The following is a 6,000-nucleotide window of genomic DNA, read 5'->3' as shown; positions in this document are numbered from 1 at the left end:
TACAATATATTGTTTTTATACATATAATCAATATTTCTAAAAGAGTTTTATATTTCTACATCGTTTTTAACTTGATTGTGCTGTTTGCAGTGCTTACTTCTTTGTTTACAAAAAAAAATTATATATATGTTTTACTTCAATTCAAAGTTTGTAATGTGATTCACCTCATAGCTGATTGGCTTGCATGGTTCACAGCTTATAACTCTTTAACGAAGACTATTTTAAAATCCAAAATGTATGGAAAAAACTTCATCTAAAAAAGAGGGCGGCCGGGTACTGTTGCATTCTATAAAAGCTGTGACAGTTGAGCGCATGAAGTGTCCAACATTCGACACTTCCTTTTTTCGCTCAATTAAGTGTATCATCCCGGTATTTGAAGTGTACTTTTTCTATTTGGAATTTTTAGTGTGAACACATTTCTTACAGTATTTATATGACAAAACGACATAGAACTGTACATGGGACACACCTTCTTTCCTCTTTCCTGTTTTGGTAAAACTGAAATTGTTAACAAAAAGGTAGGCCTAAAAAAGAAACATAACTATCTGTAACTCCTTTTTAATTTAAAGACCTTAAAAGTGAGTTAATAGCCTAAAAAAAAAAAAAATATTGAATAGAAAATTAAGAAATTCATATATGCAGCGGTCTACTAAGCCATTATGGCATCATGAAACATCACTTTCTTAACCAATTAGTTGAAATAAACGGCTCACAGAATTATTAAAAATCATGTCTCATGATTAAAAATGCCATAGTGAATGCTGTGGTGTGATTAACGTTAATGTGATTTGTATTTACATATATACGCCTAGATAATTTCCATATGAAACACAGCATAAACATATTTGCCCAATGTAAAGGAGAATTTTAGGATTATTAAAAGTGACATGTCCCCCTGAGGACTCTGAAAGCAGGTCTTGGTCGTTTCAGCTGATGAACTTGATGACAGTTGGTTTAAAAACTGTATTTTAATGCTGTTTATACTAGACGGGTTTGACATAGTTATTGCTAACGAAAAACATGTAAGCCCAGAGGTCTGAAATCTAGAGTCCAATATAACTGGTTTTAAGACACATATTTACAGCTAGAGATTACCTGTGATGATGTCATATGGTTGTTATCACTCCAACTGACGGGAGGTTAGAAGAGGAGGAAATGATCTTATTAATGGTATTAAACTGTCTGAACGGTCTGGAGCCAGTCTCATTGGTCCTCTCTTTGTGTGCGGCATGAATCCAGTGCTGTTGGCTGGTAAAGTGATCCATACGATGAGGACCCTGTGGCTGAAGCCAGTATGAAAACCGATACAGCATCTACCTGTCAAGAGTCTGGCAACAAATGTGTCTTGGATCAGATCATGCAACTCAGACATAAATATGAGATACAATTTTGCCTGTGCGTTTGTCTGCTAGGTTTTAAAACTGCACTTTCAACCCACCAACCCAACCAAGATTTTTTTCTCGCCGTTTATGATCTTGCTTTTCTCGACTTTTAAAATTTGGCTCAGGTGTTCTTGACATTAATACAATCCACAAACACAGGAGAGAGATCTGAGAGATCCCGGCTGGCTCAAACTTTCTGTTCCACGGGCCAGATTTATCACACCAAACCTGCCCCAAACAACACGCTCTCCAAGATCCAATTGTGTCGTCACTGTCATTGATTTAAAATATGTGAATATAGCTGCGTGTAAAATATCCCAGTGAGAAATTTTGCTGGTGGAATTTGGCTCCGGAGTAAACAGTGAAGTCATGATAATGAGGTCATTAGTGACCTATGGGATGAGTGTCTGAATTCTTTTATTTCCCCATTGAATACCTTTGTTATCCCTCACTGTGGCATTCTTAGAGATATTTCAACCCAGTGTCACGGCAATTCGTACGTGTTTTACGAGGTGGATAATTTGTATGAATTCGTATGAATGAGCTCCCCCTAACCCCACCCCTAAACCTACACGTAGGATTTAGACAAACCTTACAAACTCGTACAAATCGTAAAGTGAGGTTGTAAAAAATGTGTTGATAATAAACCAGGCACACTAAGACATCACTGAGTTAGGCCTGTACAATTTTTCATTTTTACTATTTTATTAATTTACTTTTTTAAAGAAAGTAATACTTTTATTCACCAAGGATGTAGAGACATTTAGAGCATTTAGTAGAGAGAGTAAAGCATTTATAATGTTACAAAATTATATTTTAAATAAACTGTTCTTTTAAGAATAAGTATCACAGGTTCCACTTAAATATTTAAGGGATATAGTTCACCCACAATATATATATATATATATATATATATATATATATATATATATATATATATATATATATATATATATATATATATATATATATATATATATATATTTATGTTTATCTACTTACCCCCAGGGCATCCAAGATGTAGGTGTGTTTGTTTCTTCAGTAGAACACAAATTAAGGTTTTTTGTAAGGCCGCCCAAATCGTTCCAATGGAGGCCAACGATCGGCGGGTGAAGGTCGCTGCGCGTTCGTCTTTTCAGCGGGGAAAAGGGGATTTTATTCCAATTCCTCGTTATCTGACTCCATTTAATGATAATTTAGAATTTGGGTTAGAATGCCAATTGGTTATTTGGTCATTCATTTTTAATAGTTTAAGTACACATTTAATTATTCCGTTTAACCCTTTGTTGAAATTATACCCAACCTGAATAATTCCAGAGCAAGTCAGAATCAATCAAAAGTATAACAATTTATTTAACAGTCAGGTAAATGTATAAAGCCAATTACATAGTCAATTCAAAGGTAGTCCATATATAACATCAAATACTCTGAAGTAAAGAATGAAATATATACCTGACTTCTGAAAACTACATAATGCTGGCTATCTTGAGACATCCAGCATTACGGGCTGACCGGTTTAAAGTGTCAAGGCCTGAGCTCTTTGCAACATTTCCTTAAATACCCAGAAACAAATGCACAAACTCTTTCAAATGTAAACACGAGTGCACAATGGGAATTTGCATTGATCAAGACTTGTATTGATGTAAAGGCCAAATGGCTGAAAGCCACACCCACCAAACTAAGACAAGATATCTTTAAACTCTTAAAACATTGATTATCTTTTGGTTAACTTCTGTGGAGTTGAGATATTTGTACCAGTCGCACTGAGACATTTCAAACGATATCAAACACATATAATACTGTATCGTGAGGATTGACATTGTAACAAAGAGATTTTGTGTGTATTTTCAGGTGATCTCAGCATGAGACAGGGAAGGAATTGGGGGAGACGGGGTATATAGGGAAAGATGTAGATTAGCTGATAGTGAGGTGAGACTTGCGTCTCCAGTGGTGTGTGAGGGACAGTTCAGATGTTAATTTCCTTTATTTTCTCAGAGAGTCCTTGTTCTTCATTCAGACATTTCGGCATATACTAGTTTTTTCAGTCTTACAACTCCAACCGTTGCTCATATAATGCATGTAAATGGGGTGTGTTATTTATATAGCCACTATGAGAGTAAAAAACACAAACATACAAATCCATATTAAACCCTGTGGCTCGTGGAGACACATCGATGTCTTAAGACACGAAGCGATCGGTTTCTCTGAGAAACCAAACCGTATTTGTGTTATTTTTTTTACCTCATATCAGACGAATCTCATCCAGTATTCCCAATGGCATTACTTCTATAAAGTAAGGTCAAAAAGCCGGCACGATCATGGATATAGATTCCTCATTAGTGCCTGCGTGGATAGGTTGAATGTGGATTCTATGTAATATATTTCTATGATCGCACCGACTATGTTTTTGTACTCTCATAGAAATACACCCCATTGACATGGTTTACATGAGCAATGGTTGGAGTTAAAAATCTTAATTTGAGTTCTACTGAAGAAACACATCTTTGATGTCCTGGGGGGTAAGCAAATTTTCATTTTTGGATGAACTATGCCTTTAAACAGCACAACTGTTTCTAACATTCATAATAATAAGAAATGTTTCTTGAGCAGAACATCGGCATTAGAATGATTTCTAAAGATTTCTAAAGGTCCATATGAAGAAAATTCAGCTTTGCCATCAAACGATGCTATGGATTTTGTTGTGGTTTCTAGAGTGTTGCAGTTTTGCCTGTTTTTCTTTCTTCCAGGCAAGAATCAGAAGGATGATTACTTAGAAAAGTAAAATCACCACAGTTTAAGTGTAGCAGAGACAGTATGGAACATGATTTGTCCCATGATTTGTCCCAATAATGATGCTTTTATTCACACGTACAAATAATTGAGGGGGAAAATGCTAAAAAATAAGCTGTTATGTTGATAGGATTTTAAAATCATTTAAATATTCTTATCCGTTGCCGGCAGTGGAAGGTCCAAGCTTATCAGAATTAATGGACACAGTGTAGTGTTAGGATCTTTGCCACTCTCCACATACACAGCTTTTTATTACACGATATTTTACAGCTCTTGTGGCTTTTTCTTATTAAGCATGCTGAAATAGCTTTGTGTTTGAACAGCTGTGAACTACAATTTTACTTCTCCTGAGGACACTCAACACTTGCAAAAATATGAGTTCACCCCTCTCCTGTCTTTCGTCCTGGACACTGACACCGGCTTGTAAATCGGTAAATCTCTGTGAATAAAGTTTTATTCGGGGCTTTGAGTGATTGGCCACCTCAGGCTGGTCTTCACATACCAGCGTTGAGCTCATTTGTGTGTGTGTGCGCGCTCTGGGCCATTCTCAGAAAGGAGTCGGATGATACGTGATCACGTTTGAATAGTGAATCTTTCCATAGTAGGTTTAATCTTTACAGATAAGAGCAACTTGTATCTGCTGACCCCCAAATAACAGTTTAGGGTGCATTGCGGTACTGTGACGATCTCAGAAATCGTTTATTAATCAAGAATCTGAAGTGGACTCTTTTGGACTTTGAATTGTGTTAACCTCAAGGATGTGAATCACAAAGGCACAGTTGTAAGAAAATAACCGTGAATAAATCATTTAAATTAGAACTCTATATACTCCCATCACATCCAAGGGATATAAACAAGTGTGATGGTCCATTTGAGTTAAAGAGTCAAAACTTGCTCCAATAATACCTGATTTAAAAATTAACATTTAACATAAACATTGTATTTCACCTAAATTAAAAGTAGGTTTCTGTTTAGAAAGACATGGCAGGATCAGTTTTTAATTCTCTTAAGCAAGAGGATTAGTGTATTAAAACAATAATCATGTTGTTCCAGCTTTCTTTGAACAAAGTCTCCATTCCATCATATTTGAAATGAGAAAATATCCATTGACCATCTGAATGGAGTTAGTTTACTTGTACTTTGTTAGTGCTTGCATTTCGAAACGCAAAGAAAATACAAAAAAAAAAAATTATAAGGGAAACAAGAAAATTAGCTCAAAGTAATTGAAGTGTAAATGTCAAACTGTTCATGTCGTTCATAAACTGGAAGATATTAAGGAGATGAACGTTGTTTAACAGTCTTCTGGGAGGTCCTCAAAATACAGCGACAAGCAGTAACTGTGAAAAGCTTTTCATCTTTCGTTGTACAGCTATGAGTAAAGTTTCAGTGGCATGGCACACATATTGATGCTTTACAAGCCCTATGGTTTTTTTTATGAGAATGAAAGTCAAAAAGCATGAAAAGAATTTTTAACACACTCTACCCTGAAATAAATATGCCCCTGCATATCAATATTTCTCTTTAACACCATGCTCAGTATATTCTTAGTGTTCAATGAATTAAATCACTGTGGCTGAGACTGGACAGTCAGGGAAATCTGAGAAAGAGAGAAACATTCTGTCCTTTGTATAAATTTTGGCACTAACAGATACTTTATTACAAAGCAGACATATGAATTTATGCTTTATGTGTGTTTGGATAAAAACGTTTAGGATAGAAAACCTGAACCGTTAAAGATCCACTAAGGACATGTTCAGACTACAAATAAGACCTGGGAGTAACACCAAGGTCCTAAATCTTTCTAGCCAATACGCTTATAATATTCTTG

Source organism: Pseudorasbora parva, chromosome 7 (assembly GCF_024679245.1).
Source record: "Pseudorasbora parva isolate DD20220531a chromosome 7, ASM2467924v1, whole genome shotgun sequence".
Lineage (NCBI taxonomy): Eukaryota > Metazoa > Chordata > Actinopteri > Cypriniformes > Gobionidae > Pseudorasbora > Pseudorasbora parva.
The sequence above is the reverse complement of the archived record's forward strand: the minus strand, read 5'-3'. Positions refer to the sequence as shown.